Genomic DNA, 13,273 nt, shown 5'->3' on the forward strand with positions numbered 1-13,273 from the left:
TGATGTCAGGGGGGTTTCTCGGGACAGGGAGAAGGGGCCGTGGGTGCACTCTGAGAGCTGGTATGACCTGGACAGGGTCTTGGGCTTGTCTCCGTTAAGGAATGTCTAGCTGTTCCTAGGCAGGAACCCGATCAGTGGAACCCTGAGCCCAGGCCACTGCGGAGACAACTAGTGGACTTGTTGGTGCGATCTGAAGGACCCAGTATCCAACTAGGGCAAAACAGTGCTCTCAACAAGAGGCTTTTAATCTTCTGCAGGTTTCAGCCGCATTAGACCTGTGGGGCATGGTTTCAGTTCCTCCGTGAGTTAGGATTATTCCTCAGTCTTCAGTTGGAATGATGACCACTCTAGCTACTTCCTTATTATCTCCTTGGGTGAGGTAGGTTTTGGGTAAAGAGCAGTTTTTGGAAACCTTAGCTATAACCTACCTCCACGCAGGGCTACTCGGAAGTTTCTAACCTGCAGGTCATGACAACAAAGGAAATAGAAGCAACATGGAGTCAGATGAGCTGAGATTTTTTTCCTCTTATAAATTCCCATTGTCAGTCCTTCGTTCCATTTCTATGGCACATGGACGGAGGTCTGTCTCCTGTAACTGCTTCAGCTGACTTAGGGGGCAGTCGGGACTTCAGAAGGGAAGGATTTGGCCTGCAGGATGTAACTTTTGGCCCCTTGTGCTAACTGAGGGGTATCAGATTTAGTTCCTTATTTGAGACCTTAGATGTTTTTCTACCTAGTTTGGTATTGCAGGACATCCTTAACTTCATCCCCAAGTGGATCCCAAGGAATAGTCAACAGTATAGTCAGGGGTGATACCCTCTAAAGCTGATCCGATCCCGGTGGGTATCCAGGAGAACAGAAGAGTAAACCAGTCCTCTCCGCCTTAGAAAAGGGGTGTGTGTGGTGGGCAGGGGCCTCGTGTGCCCGTGAGACTTGCTGCCTGATTTTATGTGGGCTCTTACTTCCCAGGAGGAGATGATATAGGGGCAGCAAGTGGCGTTAGCCAGGTCTGGATTCTGCCTTGTTGAGCAAGCAGTCAGGTAGTCGAGGAGAGGCATTTCTAAGGAGACCAGAGAAAACCACAGACTGATGGTGGAGCAAATTAACCCCGTGTCAGGGTCCTGAGTGCTGCCGGTGGGGAGCTTTCTACATGTCAGGCTCCAAGTAGCCTCGCATGGAGTGGGGGCAGGGAGCAGCCATGGATGGATCTTTCAGGTGTGTGGTTCAAAGGCCTCTGGTGGTCCTTTTGAGTGGCCCATAGAGCAACAGGCCCTGACTGTCTATACCTGAGCTGTTGTGGCTATAAGTTTCCCACCCCTGCCAGTCCATGAGCATGGGATACCTTTCCATTTGTTTGGATCATTTTCAGTTTCTTTCATCAGTGTCTCATGGTATGCAGAGTACAGGTCTTTCATCTCCCTGGTTAGGTTGATTCCTAGGTATTTTTTTCTTTTTGTGCAATTGTAAGTGGGATTTTCTTAATTCCCTTTCTGTTACTTCATTGTTAATGTATAGAAATGCAAACACATGCCTGTGGATGGATTGTGTATCTCTGAACTTACTGAACTCACTTATCAGTTCTAGTAGTTTTTTGGTGGTCTTTAGGGTTTTCTATATATAGTATCATGTCCTTTGCAAATAGTGAAAGTTTTACTTCTTCCTTACCAATCTGGCTTTTATTTCTTTTGTTTGTCTGATTGCTATAGCTAGGACTCCTAATACTAATGTTGAATACAAGTGGGGAGAGTGGACATCCTCGTCTTGTTCCTGACCTTAGGGGAAAGGCTCTCAGTTTCCCCCATGGAAGGTGATGTTGGCTGTGGGATTTTCATTTAAGGCCTTTATCATGTTGAGGTATGTTCCCCCTAGACCTGCTTTACTGAGGGTTTTCATCATGAAAGGTCATTGTACTTTGTCAGATGATTTTTCTAGATCTATTTAAATTATCGTGTAGTTTTTATACTTTCTCTTATTGATGTGGTGTATCACGTTGATTTAATTTGTTAATACTGAACCCCTTGCATCCTAGGACTAAATCCCACTTGTTTGTGGTGAATGATTTTTTTAATGTATTCTTGGATTTGTTTTGCTAGTATTTTCTTGACGATTTTTGTGTCTATGTTCATCAGAGATATTGTCCTGTAGTTCTGTCTATCTATCTATTTATTTATTTACTGGTGTCTTTATCTGGTTTTGGTATTAGGGTAATGCTGGCCTCATATAATAATTTTGAAGCTTTCCTTCCTCTTCCATCTTTTGGAATAGTTTGAAAAGAATAGATATAACTCTTCTTTAAATGTTTGGTAGAATTCACCTGTGAAGCCATCTGGTCCTGGACTTGTGTTTTGGGGGAGTTTTTTGTTGTATTTATTTTTGTGGTGTTGGTGTTACTCCTCCTCTTTCTTTTGAGTTCTCTTTCTCTCTCTCTTTCTCTCTTCATGATTTTGACTGAAAAATTTATCAAATCTGTATCTTTCCAAAGAACCAGCTCCTGGTTTCATGGATCTGTCCTATTGTTTCTTTAGTTTGTATTACATTTATTTCTGCTCTAATCTTTATTATTTCCTTCCTTCTACTGGTTTAGGATTTTGTTCTTTTTTCTTCTGGTTTCTTTAGGCATATGGTTAGGTTGTTTGCTTGAGTTTTTTCTTGCTTTCTGAGGTAGTCCTATACTGCTATAAACTTCCCTCTTAGAACAGCTTCTGCTGTATCTCGAAGATTTTGGACCACTGTGTTTTTGTTTGTCTCCACAGATTTTTTTATCTCCTCTTTGATTTCTTGGTTGACCCATTCACTGATTACTAACAAGTTATTTAACCTCCCTTTATTTGTGGTCTTTCCAGACTTTTTTCTTGTGGTTGATTTCTATTTTCATAGTGTTATGGTAAGAAAGGATGCATGGTATGTCTTTGATCTTTTGAATTTGTCAAGACTTGTTTTGCAGCTTAATATGTAAATCATTCTGGAGAATGTTCCATGTGCACTTGAAAAGAATGTGTATTCTGATGTTTTAGAATGGAATGTTCTGAATATATCTGTTAGAGCCATCTGGTCCATTATGTTATTCAAGGCCAATGTTTCCTTGTTGATTTTCTTTTTGGATCATCTTTCTGTTGATGTTTAAGTGGGTTGTTAAAAGTCCCCTACTAATATTACTATTGATTATTTCCTTTATATTTGTTATTACCTACTTTATGTACCTGGGGGTTCCTATGTTGGGTGCATAAATATTTATATCTTCCTGTTGGATTGTTCTCTTTATGATTATGTAGTGTCCTTGTCTGCCTCTTGTTGGAGTCTTGTTTTAAAATCTGTTTCATCCAATATAAAGTACTGCTACCCCAGGTTTCTTTTCATGGTATATTACTATCTTTTCACTTTCAATCTGCATGTGTCTTTAGATCTCAAAAGAGTCTCGTGCAGGCAGCATATAGCTGGCTCTTGCTTTTTTATCCATTCTGTCACCCTGTGTCTTTTGATTGGAGTGTGTAGTGCATTTACATTCAAAGTAATTATTGAGAGGTATATACTTATTGCCATTTTGTTACTTGCTTTATGGTTGTTTTGTAGTTCTTCTCTGTTCCTTTCTTGCTCTCCTTTCATGGTTTATGGGCCTTTAGTTATATACTTGGATTCCTTTCTCTTTATTTTTGCATATCTTTTACTAGTTTTTAATTTATGGTTACCATTAGATTTTTATATAACATTTATGCATATAGAGTCCATATTAAGTTGATGGTTGCTTAAGTTTGAACCCATTCTAGAAGCATGAAATTTTTACTCCTCTCCCCTGCCACACATTTTAGGTTATGGTGTCATACTTCACATTGTTTTATTTGTGAGTTCCTTCATTGAATTTTTGTAGATATACTTAGTTTTTCTGCTTTTGTGCTTCCTGTTTTTCTATTCCTGCAATGGTCTTTCCTCTCTACTCAAAAGAGTTATCTTCAACATTTCTTTTTAAAATTGGTTTAGTGGTCATGAAACCCTTTAACTTGTTTGTATAGGAAATTCTTTCTCTCTCCTCTTGTGAATGTCAGCCTCGTTAATAGAATATTCTTGGCTGCAGACTCTTTCTTTCAGCACTTTGAATATATCATGCCACCCTCTTCTGGACTACGAAATCTGTGCTGAAAATCAGCTAAGAGCCTTATGGGGTTTCCCTTGTATGTAACTGGGTTTTGTTTTGTTTTTCTTCTCCTGCTTTTAAAAGTCCCTTTATCACTACTTTTTGCCATTTTAATTTCTGTGTGTCTTGGTGTGGACCTCCTTGGGTAGATTTTTTTTTTTCTGTGGGGTTTCTGTGCCTCCTCATCTACATTTCTGTTTCCTTCCCCAGATTTAGGGAGTTTTCAGCTATTGTTTCTTCAAATAAATTTCCTCCCTCCTTTTCTCTCTTCTCCTTCGTGGACCTCTATAATACAAATGTGATTCTGCTTCATGGTGTATCTGCATTCCTTTAATCTATTTTCATCTTTTGTTGTTATTTTTTCTCTCTCCTGTTCAACTTGATTGCTTTCCATTGCTCTGTCCTCCAGGTCACTGATGTGTTCTTCTGCTTCCTCTAGTCTCCTGTTTATTCCATCTAGTATATTTTAAATTTCAGCTATTGAGTTCTTCCTCTCTGATTGGTTCTTTACGTTCTCTCTTCGTGGAGGGTATCACTGGGATCCTCCATTTTTTTCTCAAGTCCGCTGTGGGTCCTTATAACTATTACTTTAAATTCTCTGTCAGGCATATTAATTTTCTGTTTTGCTTAGGTTTCTTGCTATGATTTTGTTGTGCTCTTTCATTTGGGACAGACTCCTCTGTCTCCTCATTTTATTTAACTCCCTGTGTCTGTTTCTATGTGTTAGGAAAGTCAGCTATGTCTCTTGCATCTGAAAGTAGTGGCCTTTGGAAGAAGTCCTCAGTGCCCTGTGGTGGAGTGTCCCCTGTTCACCAGAACCCTTCAGGGGTGTCTCCTGTGCATGTTGCATGTGCCCTGCTATTGTGGCTGGGCTGCTTTTTCCCTTAGCCCATCTGTCTGCAATGGCTCACTTTGCCTGTTGTGGACAGATTTATTCCCTGTGTTGTTAGGGGGACAGTCAGGAACAAATCTGTACAGCTTTCAAAAAAGCATAAAACATGTTTATCAGGAGACCCAAGCATTTTTAGATTCTCTGTAATAAGCCAAAAGCAGATAAACTTATGCTTAGTAATTGATGTTCCAGTATTTTATCTTTTTTGGAAAAAACTTAGATATTCAATGAATTCAACCCACTTTGTTTAACCTAACAAAACTTCAGAGTTTTAAATTACCAAAGATTTTGGGAGGAATTTGAAAGTTTCTGAACCTTTTCTTTAAAAGTTAACTTAATTGCTCTTAACAATTACTCACAAAAACTTCATGAGACAAAATCAAACATCACTTTAAGTCAATTTTTTTGCTGACAGTTTACAACAGTGGCAATATGAATTTAACAAATTCAGGTAGGATAAAGGCTGATTTTCTGTATTATAATTGATGCTGATAGTGCCAAAATCATGTCTATTTAATTAAACCAACAACTCTGAATTAGCTTTAATACCAAATACACTGCACCTCTGTCCACTAAAACATTAGTCACTCTGTTCACCTGTCAGTTTTACCTGGGGCTTCTTTGGGGAAATCTTGAGTAGGCAGTTTGAGTCCTGGGGAGTCCTTGAGCCCTTCATGCTGACGTGGAGGTGCTCCAGTCCGAAGCTCACGAGGAGGTGGCCTTCCTGGCAGTTCTGGGTGCTGCTTGCTCCCCGGTGGTGGGGGGGCGGAAGAGCAGGAGCTGCCAGTGCCGGAGACATGGAGGATGGTCTCGTCTCCAGTGATGCGAGCAGCCCCCAGCAATGGCTGTGCAGGAACAGGAGGAGGGAAGCAGAGGCAGATTCAGAGCTGGGACTAACACTTCTCTCTTTCCATCTCCTTCTCTCCCTTGTGCAAAACGGGCTTTCTCTCCAGGTGCTTTCCAGCCTGCCGGAGGCAAAGGAACTGATGGTGGATGGGGTGTCAGCTCTGCTGATTGTGCTTGGGGAGGGGGCTTTAGGATTTCCAAAGTCTGCCTGTTTTCCTGCTGCTTTTCCTCCTTCTTTTGACTATTGAGAAAGAGGTTGGGCGTCCTAGATTTCTATCCATCCTGATCTCTCTGGACCGCCAGTTGGGTTCCTTCACAGAAGCATCTTTGTTATGGAATAACATCAAAGCCTGAATGCAGGGAATTTCATCCCAGAGCATGTAAACCTGAAAAAACAGTTTAGTGTTCGTCTTTCTGAGTTTGAGAGAGTGTTATGAGTGCATGCCTTTAAACCAATTAAATAGAGCTCCTTTACAAATTACTTTTAGCAACGCCATCCCAAGGTGGAGAAAATCTCTCAGTTGCTACACATGGACACACACACCAGATGCAAATGAAACTTAGCCATTTTCACTAACGTTTGTGGAGAGGACATTAAAGACCCAATTTCTAAATATCTCCCTTTTATTAAAACAAATCTAATCCCAGGATAGCATTATAATTTATGGATCCATTAATTATTTTCCATTTTCCGGTCAGATCACAGCCGATTTTGTCCAAAGGGACCAAAAGCTGCAGCAACAAACCGTGCGAAGCCCAGATTGTTCCTTGAATGCTGCCAGTTCCGCCCCAAAAGCTGGGAGCTTCACTGATTGGACCCAATGGCTTCATAGTTTCTGGTTACATAGTCTCACAGCTGGCTTTCTGATTGCTACACAAGAAAACTAACTCCAACCTGTCAGAAGAGCCCCATCTGGGCCATCTGTTTCTCGGGGTGTACCCAGCTGAGTTTCCCGTGTGTCGGTGCCTGCAAGCAGAACCCAGAGGGGCTCCGCGTAGAGCCCGCCGGAGCTCCTGCCGGTGGTGGCTGGTTTTCCAGGAGCGCTTCAGTTCTTGAAGCTTGGTTCCCCGTTCCTTTTAGTTTCAGTTTTATTTTCAGAATAAGGCTTGAATAAGACCTAAGGCTGTAAGGTGTGGTGGACCCAGAGGGTGCTGCTTGTGTCACTTCCCAAGTGCTGTGACCCGCTCTCTTACATGTCTCAGTTTCTCCCTGCGGGGTTCCAGGACCCTCGAGGGCGCTTGGAGCCCTGGATGACCAGCCCTTACATGTGCACCCGTGGACGAACCAATCGCTAATTACCTTATGAGATGGGAAATTCCTATGGGACCACTACACGTCTCAAGGAATGTCGTCAGACACTTCCCTTAGGCTCGCAGTCACCTGAAAGCACCATTACACCAGAAGGAGCAAGTGTCCCTTCTCTCTGAAGCTGAATGATTCAGGCTCTCATATTTTTAGGCAGAAAAGTTACTCCAACCTTATATTAATAGCATCAATTATTATAATGCCCAATTAAAACCACCAAGTCCTGTAGGCGACTCCCACCTAGAGAACATCACTGATAACCCTCAATAGCGTGAATAAAAGGACAGTTCATGGCGAGGAGGGTGGGTATCAGAACTCGCCGGCCCACCTGTGGGAAGTCGGAGCGCGTACCAAGGGCTCGCGCCGACACGGAGCTGAGTTCCAGATGGCCCCAGCCGTTCTCGGGTGAGTTGCTCTGATATCCTGCCGGCTACGGCAAGAGATGTTGAGGCAGAAAGTACAAACCTTTTTTAAAATTTTAAAGAGAAAGGAAAGTCTTATTTGAGCCCCAGTTAGAGGACAGCTGCCTGGGATACAGAGTCTTCACAAGGAAGGGTGCTCTGGGGAAGCAACACGGGGTGCGTGCTTGTATGGTGCTTTGGTTTGCTTTGTTCCTAACATGGCGTTAAAAATCATCCCAAGGAAGGACATTCCAGAAGGTCCCAGGCCTGTGTCTCTAGTATATGTAAGGGTGTACAACTTTAATCTTATGGGAACCAGGGAAGTTTTTTTTCCTTTATGTTTGGAATGCTTCTTTTTGGTTATTTATTTATTTTAACCAAGCAGATGTACCATGTGTGCATGGGACAGAAATAGCGCCCATGCTCCGAGGCTTTGCCAAGTCACTTTGACCTCAGAAAATAAATGTTAAAGTATAGCTTCCCTGGGGCCCAGGAGCAAGGCCCACAAATGTTAAAAGTTGAAATTTTCTTTATTTTATGAAAGTATCCCACAGGATCCAAAACCGGGATCATCTTCATTCTACTGCCCAACAACGCAGATGACGATAACGACGAACGATAATCATACATAATTCCGATATTGGGCAAACTCTGAAAATAGGAATAAATAGAAATAAAAACCAAGTGTGGTGCATGCACTTGCCAAACTAAGTTTCCAAATGATAAATCCTGCCTGACAAAGAATCTGGACAACTGGGATTGTAAAAAGACAAGCTCTGGGTGGACGTCACGTGCTCCATTCTATAACCTCGGTTCTCTGGTGTCAGGTGCTCTCTGTGCCATTCGCAAAAATAAAAAATATCCCTTGGGCAAGTGCACAGAAGGAAGGGTACAGACAGTTCAAGAATAAAATCTTAACAGTTGGGGCACCTGGGTGGCTAAGTGGGTTAAAGTCTTTGCCTTCGGCTCAGGTCATGATCTCAGGGTCCTGGGATCGAGCCCCGCATCGGGATCTCTGCTCGGCAGGGAGCCTGCTTCCCCCTCTCTCTCTGCCTGCCTCTCTGCCTGCTTGTGATCTCTCTCTCTCTCTGTCAAATAAATAAATAAAACCCTATTAAAAAAATCTTAATAGTTGCAAATTCGTCTCAACATAAACTGCCCCCCTCGGTATGTCCAGCTCCCCCGTATCCGGGCACACCTGGTGGGTGGCTGTTGCATGCCCCTCTGGGGACAGAGACCAGGCAGCGCACGCCGTGCCCCGGGGCAGTTGGTGGCGGCCGTCCTGAGCTGGAGGGAGGCGCAGCTGAAGACCAGAGTCAGGTCCGAAGTCCCGAGGGTCCTGCTCAAGACGCAGGCCGTCTCCTGCAGGGACTTCGTCTCCTCAAAGCCGAGGCACCACTGCTGCTTTCCCCGAGGTGGCCCTGCGAGCCTGCATTAGTGACGTTACGGAGCGTTCCCAGGACTTACACACCAGGCCCGGAAGATGCCGTCTTCTCTGGGACCTCACAGGGCAGGGCAGCAGCTGGCGTCCTCCCCAACGCTCCCTCCTGGCTCAGCCATTGCCGGCCCAGGTCCCAGTGTCTCCGGGATGGGAGCCGCCAGCGCCACAGGGCGACACTCCAGGCTGCAGCCCAAAGGAGGAGGAGGAGCAGGGCGCGAAGGTCGAGCAAAGGTCGCGCAAAGGTCGTGCGAAGGTCGTGCGAAGGTCGTGCCTTCTCCGCTTCCCCTCACCCAGGAGACGCGGGCGCACATCCCAGCCTGAGGTCCCTTCGGCTCCAGCGATGGCGCTGTCAGAGTCGGGAGTGTTCTGTGCGGCTGGAGCCTAACGGCACCATTTCCATCCGCGGACTTAGTGGTAGGAAAGGGATTCCTCGGAGCCCCAAGGCAGGTGGCAGGGGTGCGGGTGTGTGTCCCAGGTTGCCTGCGGCCCCCCACGCTGCTGGTCCGGGCGGATCTCGATCCCGAGTGTGCGCCCCTCACGCTCCCCTCCCAGTGGAGGCCGCATCATCGGGCGCCTTGCTTACAGAACCTTCCCACGGGGAGTGTTGCTCTCGCTTCTCACTCAGCAGAGAAGACCCTGTCCTGGACTTCAGCGCGCTCGCTCCCCGCCGGGAACCGGGGAAGCAGGAGCTGCAGGCCACCGCCACTTACTGGAAACTCCAGAGGACAAACCCCCCCCACCACCACCACCAACCAGTGACTGCTCTAACAGAGGACTGGCCCCCGGGGGCTCTGTGGTCCACACGCTGCACTCCTAACCCCTGCGTGTCTGCGCCAGTGCTGCCCATCTTGGGCATCCAGACCCTCTTGACTCCGAGTCCCTGCACCTGTTCTGTTCCAGGCAGGCTTCCCATCACCATCCGCCGAACTGGGAGGAGTAACAGGGAGGATCCCTCCTCCTGCCTGCCCAGCCCATGCTTTCCTTGCAGTGCAGACCTGGCAGGTCACCCCAGCAGAAAGGACTCGGCCGGCCTGCACTGGAAGCCCTGGAGCTTTGAAGCCAGACACCAGAACCCGATGTGGCTCAGTGGCAGAACAGTCCAGGCTCCCATAGTCTGAAAAAGCTGTTTTGACCATTTACGTCTGTCCTCACTGCTTTCCTAGAGAGGCAGCTACACACAGACCCTGATTCTGTTGTTCCGGGAGTGCTTCGCCATCCGCTGGTTTTTGTCTTGTTTTTAACAGAGTAAAGCTTTAATCTTTCCCAAGCCAAAGTCTTTTTCAGATGTGGTGGGAGCCACAGAGAGCGGAGCAGACATGTGTACACACGTCCCCCCACACTGATCTGTTCGCTTATGGTGAACTCTCTGAGTGGATCTGGGGTTCTGCCCACTCGCTGAGTGTTCGGTGGACGCCCGTGGAGGACCAGAGGCCGGACCCACGAGAGGGTCCTCGACCTTCAGTCCTCACTGGTGCTCTTCATTTCCTTCGTTTTTTTTTTTAAATTGTGGCAAAGCACATAGAAGTTGGCCACGTCAGTCATCTTTTAGCGAGCGGTGGGGTGCCGCGGAGCAGTGGGTGGTGCTTATGACCATCACCACCAGCATCTCCAGAACTTGTCATTGTCCCAGAAGGAGACTCTGTCCTCATTACACACTCACTCCCACTCCCCTCCTCCTGCCCTGTGGAGTCATACAGAATCAGTCCCTTTGTGACTCTCTTATCCCACTCAGCGTGAAGCCCCCGGGATCCTCCAAGGGACAGCATGTGTCAGGAGACTGAATACCGTTCTGCACGCATGGGCTACGTTTTGCTCATCTGTCAGTCGATAGGCACTTGGGTTGCTTCTAACTTTTGGCTGCTAAGAATAATGCTGCTTGTGAACGTGGGCGTATCAATGTCCCTCCAACATCGGCATTACGTTTCCTGGGGGATATACCCAGAAGTGGAATTGCTGGGTCATAAGATACTTCTGTTCTAAGACTTTGGGAACCTCCATGCTGTTTTCCAGAGTGTCTGCACCGGCCTGCGTCCCCACGGACAGTGCGCGAGGGTTCCGTTTTCTCCACATCTGTTGCTTTTTCTTTTGTCGGGTAGGAGCCATCCTGTTGGGAGTGAGGTGGTAGCTCGTCGTGGCTTTGATCTGCATCTCCGGATGCTGAGTGACACTGAGCATCTGTTTGTGTGCTTCCTGGTTGCTCATACATCATCTTCGGAGAAGCGTCTTTTCAAGTGTTTGGCCCATTTTAAAATCAGGCAGTGTTGTGAAGGTTGTAGTTCTTTATACACTCTGGATTTTAGCTCCTTATCAGGTGTAGGATTTGCAAGTATTTTCTCTCATTGAGTGGATTGCTTTTTCACTATTCGTTGTGCCTTTCCATACACAAAGGGTTTTTAATTTTGATGTGATCCAATTAACCTGTTTTTTCTTTGTTGCTTGTGCAGACAAGTAGCTACGTGCCTGTAAGGCATTTTTTATACTGGATTAGAGGCAACGGAAACCTGCCAGAGCCAGGAAAGGCTTTCCAGGTCTTAGTAAGCAGGGAAGCTTGCCAGACGGGAGCTGGGAGGATAGTCTGACACGAGGAACAGGAGTAATTCTGTGCAGCTGCTGGGAATGAGGAGCTGGGTGGGGAGGCCACAGGACTTTAAGACAGAATTCAAACATGAAGAAAAAAACTCAGGGACTTTTTTTCTCTTAGCAGGAATTCGATAACAGCGCAGTGGTCAGCAGGGAGAAGAGTCTAGAGGCCAGGAGGCATCTTAGAAACCTCGTTGAGATTTGTGAGGGAAGGTGCAGGGGGCACTTGGAGGCAGCCCTTTGCTGTGGGGCGTGTTGAGAACCGGGATGGCAGCCGCAGGATGCATGGAGGCCGACGGGACAGGCGCGCGTGGGAATGCTGACCGTCACTGGTGGGTGTGCGGAGGCACCCAGCTTCCTTAATTTCACACTTTTTGATTCAGCAAACATCAGGGATTTGGGAGGACCTCCTGGGACTGCGAGCAGCTGGGCTAGAGGAGCTCGGCCTCCTGCCTATAGAAGTGTCCAGCAGCCTTGTTTGCTCGCGGGCCACGGTGGTGCGGCCGGTGCTGCTGCTTCAGGCGTCAGATACTGGCAGGGTTGAAACACGTCCAACTTTCCCTAATGAGAGCAAGGATGCGGGTTCCTGCACTCCCCCTGGACGCACTGCGCCCCCCCAGATGGAGGCACACTGCGGCCCGTCTGTGGCAGGAACGGAATTCCAGGGACTCTGCGCAGAGAGGTGATCTTGGAGCTACTCGGACGGCACTGGCGCTTCAGAGAGCGCCTGTGCAGATGGCCGCTGACGTGACGGCCGCACTGGGTCACCGAGCACGGAAATGCACCTTGTGCAGGTGAGGAGCCAGATTTTTAATCTTATTTAATGGTAATTAATTTTAACTGACACGGATTTCGTTATTGGAAAACACTCATGCTTGGCATAACGGGCATGCGAATTTTTTTAAACCAAGTGGTATGAAATCTGAGGAGGGAGAAAATATTTCTAAGGGAAGTCTGTCAAAATTGAGACGAGTGCTAGGTGTGAGCGGCACACAGCGGATTTTAAAAACTGCACCAGAAAACCAAGCCAACGCCACTGTGGCAGTAATTTTGTAAAATGACGACATGTAGCTGAAGCAGTATTTTAGATGCATGGTGTTAAATAACATCCTAAGAATCCTTAAGAATTTGAAATCTAAAAAGTTTTTTACTGTGGCTATTAGGCATTTTTACATTGCATATGTAGGTCCTATTTGTCGAACAACCTTGAGCCAGACAAAACAACAGGATTAAGTGAAAGACTTCCTTTTTTTAGGAGAAAGTAACTTTTTAAATCAACTTGTGTAAGAAGCATTTGCCTGAAATCTCTATTCTTCTGCATTCATTCGAAGCTTCCCCTGAGCCACCAAATCCGGCTCAGCAGCTGGGCCAGCCAGTTGGCCACAGACAGCTCCTGGAGTGTTTAAGGACTGTTTCTTGGCAGCTTTTGGAAAAAAAAAACAAAAACAACAAACCAAAAAGCACTAATTGAAAGGTTAATCAAATCAGTCATGCTTGCATGTTGGTTAAATGAACACCGTCTCACCGAAGACGGAACAGATGCGTGACTCCCTGCACAGAAGGCCCGTCTCTTCCATCCGCGCCTTCACCCTCCTTCAAGGCGGTGAGCCACAGGGCGGCGTTCTGAATACCCCGCGACCAAGACTGTGTTCTCAAGATTACGAAACTCTTCTTCCTT

The sequence above is a fragment of the Enhydra lutris genome, unplaced genomic scaffold (assembly GCF_002288905.1).
Source record: "Enhydra lutris kenyoni isolate GAN:26980312 unplaced genomic scaffold, ASM228890v2 scaffoldscaffold37, whole genome shotgun sequence".
Taxonomy (NCBI): Eukaryota; Metazoa; Chordata; class Mammalia; order Carnivora; family Mustelidae; genus Enhydra; species Enhydra lutris.